This window comes from Salvelinus namaycush, chromosome 38 (genome assembly GCF_016432855.1).
Source record: "Salvelinus namaycush isolate Seneca chromosome 38, SaNama_1.0, whole genome shotgun sequence".
NCBI lineage: Eukaryota > Metazoa > Chordata > Actinopteri > Salmoniformes > Salmonidae > Salvelinus > Salvelinus namaycush.
In genome coordinates, this window is record NC_052344.1 from 15,252,671 (window position 1) to 15,267,248 (window position 14,578).

Sequence of the window (14,578 nt, forward strand, 5' to 3'; positions counted from 1 at the left end):
AGGCAACGGTGTGCTTTAGGAAGATGCGGACACCTGCGAGCGGTCGGGTAGGCTGTTTGGAGTGTTTGTCCGACTGGATAACAAAAAGTATGCCCCCCCCACTTCTAAAACCAAAGTTGCGCCCCTGAAAATAGCTACCATTGAATTTCCATTCTATTAAAGCACTACAATAGAGTGAATCGAAAACACTTCCATATATCCAGTGCATTCCATATCATAGAACACTCCCACTTTCTCTCTTTTCAGCTAATGCATGTCTGTGATGTGACCTACCTGAGCTCCCCTTGACAGAACTGGGTTTTCTTGATGTTTACTACATGAAAGTTTGCCCTTTACAATGCCCACTGGGCACAGACATCAATTCCACGTTGGTTCAACCAAATTTCATTGAAATGACGTGGAAACAACGTTGATTCAACCAGTGTATGCCCTGTGGGTGGTTTGCTCTCTCCCTCTGTTTTGTTCATACTGGGAAGGTTTTACACTCCTGTGTAACTCTGTCATGTCACACTGTTTAGTGTACTATTCAATCCCAACTTGAGATATGCAAATCTGAAATGACACATTTCCTGTTGATATCAATGAATTATTAGCGCTTGAGTAATGAGTGCATCATATCTCAATGATTCTCCCTTCTGTATGTGTAGAGTAGGCATATTTTATCTGTAGCACAAAAAAATGTTTTGCAGTGGTGTAAAGTTCTACTTTAGTCGTTTTTGGGGGTATCTGTACTTTACTATTTATATTTTTGACTACTTTCAGTTTTTACTCAACACATTTTCCCTGAAACCCAAAAGTACTTGTTATATTTTGAATGTTTAGCAGAACAGGAAAATGGTCCAATTCACGCACTTATGAAGAGAACATCCCTGGTTATCCTTCTGCCTCTGGCGGACTCACTAAACACTCATGCGTTTGTTTGTAAATTATGTCTGAGTGTTGAAGTGTGCCCCTGGCTATCAGTAAGTACATTTAAAAAACAAGAAAATGGTGCAGTCTGGTTTGCTTAATATAATGATTTTGAAATTATTAATAGTTTTACTTTTGATACTTAAGTTTATTTTAGCAATTACATTTGCTTTTGATACTTAAGTATATTTAAAACCAAATACTTTTAGACTTTTACTCAAGTAGTATTGTACTGGGTGACTTTCACTCTTGACTTTTACTCAGGTAGGACAATTGGGTACTTTATCGACCACTGCTGTTTTGACTGGTATTTACCTGGTATTTGATAGGAAATAATGTGGTAACATTGGGCATTTTCTGGTACTTTAAACCTATTGGTGGCATCCGTAGAGAAGTGGCGCCCTCGTGCTTTGACTGAGGGTGCCACATGTTCTGACATGAGATGTACCGTTAGGCTTATTCCTTAGAACATATAGACTACAAACCACAACAACATTAGGGTTTGAGTTACAGCTATTATTGGGTAATAATGAATAGCAATTGGGTAATGGCAATACTATACCATATGTACTGTAAATATATTTGTATACAAACTTTATGAAAGTGCTGATACAAAATTGAAGAATATTCTATTTCAAGTTCATTCAGTCCAGAAGGTAAAATCAAATATATTTCAGGACAAGTTATAATTCCTAATTTAAATGGATGAGATGGTAATGGTTTGTCATCCTACCACATTTCTTCAGGAGTAGGGTGTGTAACGGTTGTGAGTAGCCACTGGATGGAACTAGTAAACTTCATAGACCTACTATCTCACTCTGCACATTGTAGAAATCAGGGGTTTGCTACAGTAGATCTCAGTGTCGTATGTGCAGTTCAAGCGCAGGCTGTGACGGTGACATAGTTCCCATACGTCAGTGATCATTTAATATTCATTGATTTTGTTTATTCATTAGGCATATAAATCATTAGGATGACAAACACGTGTTGAGTTGGAGAACATGAGCGTTCTTCGAAAATGGCTCACATTGTGTCAACGCAACAAGTGATTTTCATGGCATTCTGTCTTTTGACCTTTCTTAACTGGTTCCCTGTCTCTCTCAGAAGGTCGTTTGCTTAGCAAGGCCTAAGAAGCCATTTTTTTCTTCACCAGAAGTAGCTTTCTAATTCTCACCGCCTAAATGTCAAGCATATTTTCCACGGTCTTGTTTTGTACTCTGCGCCTGTGTAACTGGTTGGATGTGTGTACACTACTTTGAATGGGAGCAAGCTTTTATACTCTGTACTGTACAATCAAGAATGACTGACAAGCTGTCTGACCTGCAACTTCACTCACCTGTGACATGCACGCTTACAGTAAATGGTCCAGCCTAGCACAGTTAAGCAGGTTAAAAAAGGTTATTTGAGTCACCATTCCAAATAGTAATGAAGCCGACTGTAAGCCGGAGACATAAACAACCATTTACAAGAAGTCAGATGCCTTACCAGTTCAGTGCTACATTAGTAACACTATTACAGATTGCTATTTTGTGACCAAGAAGAGGTTGTACATATTGAGATGCAAGCCAGTTGCAGCATCACAAGACATAGTCTGTAACTGTGATAATCTCTGTTCATGGTTGCTAATGATTACCATCAAAGGACCCAAATCGTTCACCATGACCGAAGGAAAATAGTCATTAGTCTCAAATTGTTGATCGTAAAACTTTATCGCCAAACACCAAATCAGCACAAATCCAAAGTCCTGCTACTTGTAACATGTTCTCTCAATTTTTTTGTTTCTGGTTTCTCCATGTACTTCCATGCGATGTAACTTTTTACTCGTGTTGTCTGTTGCTATCTACATTACAAACACAGAAAATACTAAGAAATGAACACGGATCAAATGATAAGAGCTGGACAGAGTTGTTAAAGGAAACATAAAAGATGTCCATAACACTACTATACTCATACAATGTTTTCACAGTCTGAGTATTGAGACAGATACACAATGAGTCCATTCTGTATACCAACTCTGTGGCATTGTGGTTAGTGTCAGCCCTGAGATTGACATTTTTTCAGACACTCTTATCCAGAGCAACTTGCAGGAGCAATTAGGGTTAAGTGCCTTGCGCAAGGGCACATTGCAGAGATTTTTCACTTAGTCAGGACTTGAACCAGCAGCCTTTCAGTTACTGGCCTAACACTCTTAACCGCTAGGCTACCTGCTGCCCTGGAAGGTAATTAAGGACGGTTGGGAGTTTGATCCCCGGCCGAGTTATGCTAAAGACTGTAAAAGTGGAACCTGCTTGGCACTAAGCATTAAGGAGATAGATTGAGGGTAAGGCCCTGCAATAGACTAGCGTCCTTTCCAGGGGTGTACTTCTACATCAAGCTGCCTCACACTACAGAAACAGGAGATAGGCTCCTGCCTCTATTAGCCCATTGGGACAGAAAATACCCGTCCTGTATCCTGTATTTACACAGAGGTAAATAATACGACCTGTTCGTCAGAGGGAAGGAAAGGTGAACCCAGGAGGAGGTCACTGGGTTTGCATTCCAGGTAGAACATACTGCTGGAGTCCTTGAATTAGACTCTGACGTTAAATAGCTTGAGTGAGTGGAAAGTTTGTTTCAACGTTCGCCACCGGAGACAGTTTGAAAACTAGAAAACTAGAACTTGCTTTTTGAACCAAAGGCGCAGGGGATTGGGGAATGGCTCATGTTGTGATCTGCTTGGGGGTCACAGGGTCAACTCCAAAAATATAATGTTGAGGGGAAGCTAATGGACATGGAGGGTACAGGTGGTCGCCCATCCTTACAATGAGCTGAACACAGATGCAGCTAAAATCATGTAATCTACAGTCCATGGCTCCACGCAGTCCAACACACAGAAAACAATAATAACCTCACACTGAGTCGCCTCCCTTGTCCCCTCACTTGGAGGAGTGGGATGAAAGAGCAGAATACAGCTCTCAAAAAGAGCATGATAGTGCTATGAAGCTAGACAGACGTCCGCTTTTTCAACTGCTTCATGGAAGTATAGGGCTACGTTCACCCAGTGCCAACCCACTACAACCACCACTGAAGCCTCCCAATCTCCAGTGCTGTTTGTTAAATTAGCGCAATTGAATTTATGAAAACAACAGGCGCATGATGCTCATTACACAAAGTCCTTGTTTGTGCGAGCGCCTCACGAGGGGCTGCCTTGAATTGCTCAGTGACACCGCATAAAAACTCCCAGAACGGAATACCTCTTATCTCACTGAGGAACTCTCTCCAAATCTGCCCACAATATCCACTTTGGGCACGTCAGTCAGGCGGAAATTCAGGAAACTAGACCATATCCCTAACAAGTTTTAAGTTAGGCAGGGAAGTGTTGGACAGCTGTTTGTTCAGTTTTGTGAAAGCCATTTAGTGCCTCACGCTCACACAGCCACTGTAGCCCATGCCAAAGGCCTCTTCTATGAGTTAGATTTAGCAGTCTTTCCCAAACCTCTTCTCAAGTACCCCTAGCTAATGTCACTGTTTTGATCTATTCCTGATCTAGTACACCTGATTAAAGTAACACGCCATTGGTCAGTTCAATCAGGTGTGCTAGTTCATGAAGTAGTGACTATTTTGCTGCAGATCAAGAAGGGTGCACGTGCATCAAATCCTCCCCTCTACACTGGTGGTACATAATAACACACTTCGCATGATTGTGTCAGTAGCATTTCTGTGAGACACTCACATGCCAGTAAGTAGTGTGAAGCCGGGAGGCCAATAAGTTGTGTGAAGCCGATAGGCCAGTAGGTTGTGTGAAGCCGGGAGGCCAGTAGGTTGTGTGAAGCCGGTAGCACAGTAGGTTGTGTGAAGCCGGTAGGCCAGTAAGTTGTGTGAAGCCGGTAAGCCAGTAGGTTGTGTGAAGCCAGTAGGTTGTGTGAAGCCGATAGGCCAGTAGATTGTGTGAAGCCGGTAGACCAGTAGGTTGTGTGAAGCCGGTAGGCCAGTAGGTTGTGTGAAGCCGATAGGCCAGTAGGTTGTGTGAAGCCGGTAGGCCAGTAGGTTGTGTGAAGCCGGTAGGCCAGTAGGTTGTGTGAAGCCGGTAGGCCAGTAGGTTGTGTGAAGCCGGTAGGCCAGTAGGTTGTGTGAAGCCGGTAGGCCAGTAGGTTGTGTGAAGCCGATAGGCCAGTAGGTTGTGTGAAGCCGGTAGGCCAGTAGGTTGTGTGAAGCCGGTAGGCCAGTAGGTTGTGTGAAGCCAGTAGGCCAGTAGGTTGTGTGAAGCCGGTAGGCCAGTAGGTTGTGTGAAGCCGGTAGACCTACACATTAATCTCATTTTGGGGATTGTCACCTTCACACTTGTTTTTGTAGTGGTTTGTCACATTTTGAATGGTGACCATTTGATAGACCATCAATCAATCCCGTGAGATGAAGTGCTTAACAACATGACGGTGACAATGAAAAATTAACACTGGAGGGGGAGTTCATCCTCTCCTGTCTGGCCAGACAGAAGTTCAGAGTATATACACTGAGTATACCAAACATTAAGAGCACCTTACTAATATTGAGTTGCCCCTCCCCCTTCCCTCCCTTTTGCCCTCAGAACAGCCTCAATTCGTCAGGGCATGGACTCTACAAGGTGTCGAAAGCGTTCCACAGGGATGCTGGCCCATGTTGACTCCAATGCTTCCCAGAGTTGTGTCAAGTGGGCTGGATGGTCTTTGGGTGGTGGACCATTCTTGACACACACGGGAAACTGTTGAGCGTGAAAAACCCAGCAGCGTTGCAGTTCTTGACACAAACCAGTGCGCTTGGCACTTACATTTTGCCCATTCACCCTTTGAATGGCAGACACAATCCATGTCTCAATTGTCACAAGGCTTAAAAATCCTTCTTTAACCTGTCTCCTCCCCTTCATCAACACTGATTGAAGTGGATTTAACAAGTGGCATCAATAAGGGATCATAGCTTTCACCTGGATTCACCTGGTCATTCTATGTCATGGAAAGAGCAGGTGTCATTAATGTTTTCTATACTTACTGTATGACCATGTGGGAAGGCCAATCGGCTGTCCTCAGATCCCATCACGTGCTAGTAGTTTTGTCCGTCACGTTCTAGTCCATGAGGCGTATATTGACTGTGATCCTGCGGTGTAGTGAACTTCACCTCTGATTGGTGATAATGTAGCATTCATAAAGCCTTTATGAGCATGACATAGAGGGTCATAATGCTCTACATAATATTAGACTCTTTAATATATGTTTATAAAGCCTCAAAACAAATTTAGCCTCTTATGGTATGATGAGACACCTGTTATGTCCTTCATAACAACAAATAAATAGTAAGAAAGTGAGCTGGGTCGGGTTTCAGCAGACACGTCTACAGTTTCATGCGTTGGTTGGTTGCAGTGTGGATCGGCACGTTACTGGCGGTCATGATGTGGAGAGTAGACTGGCACGTGTTGCTGCATGTTGTGGACAGTTCCGTTGGACACGTGTGTATTTTTGCAGCGCTCCTCCAATCTGACCTGACCATTCGTTTGCGTGTTTGTGTGCCTTGTGAATGAAGCCCAACAGCAGGAGATGAGCTGGGCTCTTATCATGGCTATGTGAACGTCAACAGAGGGATGCGACCCTCTAACCCCTTCCCCATTAGAGAACAGGGGCCAGGAAAATAACTGTCTGAAAAATAGATTACATAATGGGTTTTACATAACGACCTCAACAATTAAAGCGAGGGTAGAGGAGCGGAAGAATTTAGAAATTATGCAGTTGACCTTGGCATTGAGCGCCCAGACTGGTCATTGAGGCACAGCAGGGGCCTCCGAAGGGTTAGTCTCTAATGAGGCTGGTACAGTGTGCCTAAATGCAGTCATAACAACAGCTATATATGCCTTATCTAATTGGTTAATGGGGATTATGATTTTCACTCTCAACACAACTCTCTATTGACAGTTAGGCCTATTCCACCTGAACGGTCATTTTGATAAGGTACAAAGTGTTGTGAATAGTGACATGGTGAAAACTAGTTCAAGGGTCATTTGACAAACAACTATATTTATACGTTTCTATGGTGCCCTTATGTTGTGACAAGATTTGCCACTTCTGCAAAACAGTAAACATTCACCTGTGGTATTTTCAGAGTACATGACCCCAAACTAGTCATGACCTCTAGACTACTGACACTTACTGTTGCCCCCCCGTCATGGTTAGACCGTAAACATACAAGACATCCTCAATGGACTTAGAAACAGCTAGAGGACAGACATGTATGTGACCTAATTCTTACCCAGAGACAGCTAGCTGTTGAATTTAATATTCTATACACCACAGTACAGAAGTGTCATCATGGCTCAATGGACGTAGAACAGATAGCATTTTTCCCTCCATGAAAGATAATTATTACCCAGAAATAGAGAAGAGGGTGGATATTGTTGGGGGTTCCGTTCATCCTATCTTCCGTTAGTGCAAAATATTCTGCCGATTGTCTACCGTCCAAGGAGAATTAGGTGAGGATGACTATTGGAGAAATATCCCACCCAGCAGATACTCTTAGCCCATCGTTTTGATGAGAAAATAAAAGTACAAATACTGACCTGTAGCCTCACAGCTGAACTTATAGGGTTAGCTGAAGAGACTATTTGTTTCCTTTTGTCCAGATGCTGACCTAAACCACAACCTGCTCTAACCATAGAGGGCATATCAACATACAACAAGCATTTATTCAATCCCGTTGCCAAAAGAGTAAGACACAAAAATGACGGCTTTATACCTCTGGTAGGTTTTGTTTGTGCTTGATCTTACAAATGAACACGTTTTGAAACTTCCAGAACCATTAACATTTTAATGACTAGGGTACAAAAACAATGGGCCGTGATACATAAATTTTACGACAACCAATCACATGAGACAACCCAGTTCAAGAAGTCAGAGGTCATTCTGGGGTCAGATGATGTACCCAACAGCATGTACACCAGAATAAGCAGAAAGTCATCTGTTAGTCAGTCACAACTGTGTTGATGACAGATGTGACACACACAACTTGGAAGGATAATACACAACACTTAAAAGACTGCGAGGACATGGCTAAATGGTAACCCTAATGGTGGCTAAATGCCCGAATGGTGACTAAATGATAACCCTAATGGTGACTAAATGGCAACCCTAATGTTGGCTAAATGGTAACCCTAATGGTGGCTAAATGGTAACCCAAATGGTAGCTAAATGGTAACCCTAATGGTGGTTAAATGCCCTAATGGTGGCTAAATGGTAACCCTAATGGTGACTAAATGGTAACCGTAATGGTGGCTAAATGGTAACCCAAATGGTAGATAAATGGTAACTGTAATGGTGGCTAAATGGTAACCCTAATGGTGGCTAAATGGTAAGCCTGATAGTGGTTAAATGGTAAGCCTGATGGTGGCTAAATGGTAAGCCTAATGGTGGCTAAAAGGTAACCCTAATAGTAGCTAAATGCCCTAATGGTAGCTAAATGGTAACCCTAATGGTGACTAAATGGTAACTCTAATGGTAGCTAAATGGTAACCCTAATGGTGGCTAAATGCCCTAATGGGGCCTAAATGCCCCAATGGGGCCTAAATGGCAACCCTAATGGTGGCAAATGGTAACCCTAATGGTGGCTAAATGCCCTAATGGTGGCAATTTCCTCCATGCTGGATACAATGCTGTATGAATCAAACACTTCTGAAAGTGTAATGCAGAAACCCCTTAGGCAACTTTTGAATTACAGTCAGAGCAACCAACTGTGCAATTCGAGATGGATTGGGTAGATGTCATAAGACTGACAGGAATCATAGTGCTATGTGTAATTATTATGTTTTACTTATTTGAACTAATTTGTCTTACCGGTAATCAATTTCCGATTGAAATCGACAATTCTATAATTATTCAGATAAAATGTATAAATAAATACAACTTCCTATGGTTTATGGAGTAGCTCTTTAGTAGTTTTCGTAGTTAAAAATGTGAATTAATTTACAAATTGAAAACAGGAGACTGGAATTTGAAAATGGTCTGATGTCAAGCCAGAGTCCCCAAAATAAAAATATGGTCACAGAGAGGGACTGAACTGAGGCACCTATTACTGTATAATTTAATTTATGACCAAGACTGTGGAGCCATTACTATACCATTGATCAAAACCTGGTGTGCATGAATGAGCTTGCATGCATGGATGAAGAATACAAATATTACCCAAACGTAATGACAAGAAGTACACCCAAATCTGAGTTGAGGAGACAGTAATCAATGTTCTGATCAAGAGACTAATCGTAATTTAGGCAAGTACTTTGCAAAAGACGTTTGCTGAAGTGTGACATGATGTAATGGAAATGATACCTCTCCGATGTGTCGATGTTCGTGTTATTAGGGTTCTTCTAACCATTCATAACGATGGCTTTTTTGTCAGTGCCCCTGTTATGCATGTTTGGATCTAAAGGGGCCATTGTAAGTGGCAATGCCTGTGAACAAATTGCTCTGCTGAGCCCTGTCTTAAGCACTGATCCCAGAGCAGCGACTGAGTGGCCCCTACCCACCTGGGTAAACAGCTAGGAACAGGGACAGGGAGCCGTAGGGGGCCTTCTATTTTTCAGTTGGTTGGGGAACTTCCTCTGTGTCTGTCTGTGAGATGAACTGAGTACACAGATGTTCTCTCATGCAAAAATAGACACCTTTTCACATTCACTCTTGAGTACTGTTTGTCCCTCCAACAACTCAAGTCCAGGTCATGTTGAGAGCCAATAAAATACAGTTGTTTATTATTCTACAAGAACAGCTGGTGTCTGCTGTTCAAAAACGCTTGGTCTTCCTATATTTGACTCAACACATCCATCTGAAGCCTGACGTTCCATAATGCATGTTCATTTTTCATCCTGATTATTGACCATATTGAATACAGCCTAATGTATTCTACACAACAGAGTTGTAGGCTTGCCTCAAAGTAGAAAAAAATATGACATGACACTCCACCCAGACTTACCAAGTGTTTCATGACTTAAGATAAGACTTTTTTTTAAATGATTGAGCAAATTACGGCAAACCTTACACTAAGACTGAAAGGAACTTGAGTAAGACTAAAACTGATGACTGAACAGATGACAGTTATGCCATTTCAACACTTTTTTGATACAAATACCCCTCCCACTTTCACTATGTTCACAGGACGACTTCTTGAGACTTGACCCTCTTAACTTGGAACCTTCTTGAGACTTGAAGGTCAAGACTAACTGTGATTAACTACAGCAGAGGTATTGGGTTAGCATGCGGTGAGTATTCTATCAAGTTCAGTTTTACACAAACTTCTACAACCTCAGGCAATCTCAGAGACATAACTTGTCTGAGTCTGAAGTGTAAGACACTGTGTATTTATGCTCCATAGAAAATAGACTTGATACGGAGGAACACACAACAGGGATGTAAGTCCGCTTGCATGTGTCGCTGCTGCACTAACATGCAGCTTACAGAACTGATGCAGCAGGCAACATTGACATCTGTGGAGTTGTACCAGTTGCGTCTCACAGCCGTCCAAAAAACATGGCTGATTTGATGTTACTCCGAACTTGAAATAATTGGGACTTGGTCCCATGTCTACTGTAAGTTGACCATGTCAGATCATGAAAATACATTGAAAATCTGGATATATGCTTTGACTTTTTGTCAGTTGCTACTGGCTAAACCCTATTTGGCTCAGTGACCCCATTTCCCGTCTGGTTTCTATTTGACTGACAGGTATTGGGGTTGAGCAAAAATCACTCTACTGAAATGGACACCATACCTACCCACTATTTAAAGCTGCAATATGCAACTTTTTGGGCGACCCAAACAAATTCACATAGAAAGTTATAGATCTGTCATTCTCATTGTAAGCAAGTGGTAGATCTGTTCTGTGTGCAGTATTTCTATGCTTCTCATTCTTTAGTTTAGTTTTTGTGTCTTTTACTTTTGGTTTTGTACACCAGCTAAAACAGCTGAAAATACAATATTTTTGGTTATTGAAAAGATATTTCACAGCGGTTTAGATGGTACAACGATTCTCTACACCAGGGGTATTCAACTCTTACCCTACAAGGTCCGGAGCCTGCTGGTTTTCTGTTCTACTTGATCATTAATTGCACCCACCTGGTGTCCCAGGTCTAAATCAGTCCCTTATTAGAGGGGAACAATTCAAAAATGAAGTGGAACTGGCTTTGAGGTCCAGAGTTGAGTTTGAAGGCTCTATACTTTCTTGTTTAATTGTCACATAAACTGAAATTAGGCGAACGTATTAGAATTTTATCAACCGGGAAATGGCAAAGAAATTTCTGCATATTGCACCTTTAAACCTCAGGAGGCTGAATAAATTTGGCTTGGCCCCTAAGACCCTAAGAAACTTTTACAGATGCACAATTGAGAGCATCCTGTCGGGATGTATCACCGCTTGGTACGGCAACTGTACCGCCCACAACCGCAGGGCTCTCTAGAGGGTGGTACGGTCTGCCCAACGCATCACCGGGGGCACACTGCCTGCCCTCGAGGACACCTACAGCACCCGATGTCACAGGAAGGCCCTAAACATCATCAAGGACATCAACCATCTGAGCCATGGCATGTTCACCTCACTATCAACCAGAAGGTGAGGTCAGTACATGTGCATCAAAGCTGGGACAGAGAGACTGTAAAACAGCTTCTATCTCAAGGCCATCAGACTGTTAAATAGCCATCACTAGCCGGCTATCACCTTAGAGGCTGCTGACCTATATACATAGACTTGGAATCACTGGCCACTTAAATAATGGAACACTAATCATTTTAATAATGTTTACATACTGCTTTAATCATGTCATATGTATATACTGTATTATAAACTGGGTGGTTTGAACCCTGAATGCTGATTGTCTGACAGCAGTGGTATATCAGACCGTATACCACAGGTATGACAAAACATTCATTTTTCCTGCTCTAATTACGTTGGTAACCAGTTTATAATAGCAATAAGGCATCTTGGGGGTTTGTGGTATATGGCCAATATACCACGGCTAAGGGCTGTTCTTAGGCCTGGACACCGCCCTTAGCCGTGGTATATTGGCCATATACCACACCCCCTTGGGCCTTATTGCTTAATTCTATTCTACTGTATTTAGTCAATGCCACTCCGACATTGCTCGTCCTAATATTTATACATTTCTTAATTCAATTATTTTACTTTAGATTTGTGTATTGTTTTGAATTGTTAGATACTACTGCACTGTTGGAGCTAGGGACACAAGCATTTCGCTACACCCACAATAACACCTGCTAAATATGTGTATGTGACTAATAACATTTGATTTATTTTAAAGACAGATGGGCACAGTCATGGCTAAAATAACATCAGAACTTGTATAAACACTAGACCTGTTTCAATGGAGTGACTCCCATTTGGCTAACAGATCAAAACATACAGTATTTGTTGCATAAACTCTCTTGGTATTTATAGATCTATACCTGCAAGCTAAAGACGCACCCATATCTGATCAATACATCCTATGTTGAAAACCATTCAGCTTTCACAGAGAAAGACCAGGATAAGCTTTTATTTTATTTTACTATAAATTGGTTGCTTTATCCCCAAGAGCAAATTAGGGATTTGTTGGTATAAAAAGGTGATATAATCTTTCCAAAATACTTTCCTATTGTTTATCTGGCAAAATGTCTGGCTATAAGTAGATTAAACAATGTAGCAACTAAATGGCATTCTCCAAAAATGGCATTCTCCAAAAATGCTAGCCAGGAGATTTTGTACGTTGCTAAATAACAAGCTAATGAATTTAAAAACATGTTGGAGGAAATGATAACGTCCCAGGGAAGTCAAAAAGAAGCTAAAACGTAAAAAGAGAGAACTATCACTTTAAGGTGTTGTTAGAACTCACTAAATCAGACATCTTATAATGGTCCAAATTACCATTCTACTATTACAGGTTGCACTAGTTCTGGGCTGGGTGGTAGCCTAGTGGTTAAGAAGTTGGGCCAGTAACCAAAATGTTGCTGGTTTCAAATCCCCGAGCTGACAAGGTGAAATCTGTCAATGTGCCCTGGAGCAAGGCACTTAACCCTAATTGCTCCTGTAAGTCTCTCTGAATAAGAGCGTCTGCTAAATGACTAAAATGTAAAAAATGGTCACACTGCACAGATCGTTGTACCTTTATAGACCATACCAGTTTTTATTCCAAGTCTTTACTAGGTCCCCCCATAAAGGTTTTTGAACACCTGCTAAAATAGTATTTAAATCCAATTCACCATTATTACTACAAGGGAAATTCAATGGCAATTTCTGATACATCATGAGAAACAATTATTAAGAGGTTTTTGGGGGGTGGCATAGGGAGTGGGGAGGGTCTCGTTTTGAAAGCTTTGTTTTGAGTAGGAGAATTGAGTATGGGAAGGTGGCGTGAGCATTATACCATGCAATGCCATGTATGAGGTTACTCTGGGGACTGTGACCCCAGTCACACCTGTCACTCCTGGCTGTACTCCCACACCCACCCAAACCCCTATCTGTGCCCCCTCCCCAAATCTGAAGCCAGTCTATTTCAGCTAACTGGGTCAGCCACCTCTGCAAGCCAAGTTTCCCACCTCTGTGAAATACCCACTGCCTCAGCCACTCTGACACAGAAACCTGAGGAGTGTGTGCACAATGTGTGCCCGTGATTTTACCATCACGTACCTTTACTCAATCCCACACAGAAGTCATCATTCTGCTATATCATCCTCCCCTTTTAAACAGGCTGTTTCTTGTAATATCATACCCACCCCAAATACTGTTTATACCTCCTTTATCATAAAGCAGAACTTGTAAAAACATGGTGAATTATTGATGTAGCACACTGTTACTGGCAATACATATTTAACTAGTATGTTATCAGAAATGCTTGGTATCATGGTTAAATATACAAAAGGGAAAATACTTATTTCAAAGGGAATAGCGGCGCCCATGCCGTGTCTGCTTTGGCGTCACCTGTCTCCTATCCTCAAATGGTTCCCTAGATCAAACCTACATGTCTTAATTGCAAACTTCACTACAGTGTAGGAGTCTTTAACCTGTCTAGGACAGACGTTCCGCTAGCCAGCTGGTAGGCACCGGTCCTCCTCCTGTGAGTGCTTTAGTAGGTATCACTCTCTAAACCAGAGCGTGAGACAGCTGATCTCAGATAATGCACAACAGAAGCCAGCCTCTCCATGGACTTCAGTAAAATTGTTTAGAAATAATTTATCCATTAATCATAGCAGATCCAGAATCAGAGTCCTGATAGGGAAACATTAGAGTAACATACTCACCATCTGCTGATGTACTGTAGGGTGGCAGGTAGCCTAGAGGTAGCCTAGTGGTTAGAGTGTTGGGCCAGTGTCTGAAAGGTTGCTGGATCGAATCCCAGAGCTGACAAGATAAATGTCTGTTGTTCTGCCCCTGAGCAAGAAAAATGTATCAACCCATACATAAATGTCCATTAATTATAATCCGCATAATAATCAACATTTCCTGTTGCTGCAGGATTATTTTCCTGCTGTAGCACATGGCTCAAATTAAGATCCTACATCTGTACCGTATGTTGACAATTGATGTCTATGTGATATATCAACATGAAGTTTGCGACCAAAACATCATACAGTACATATGGGTTATGTAGTTGTCACTTAGAACAGGTGTTCCCAAACTTTTTCATTCGGGGCCCCCT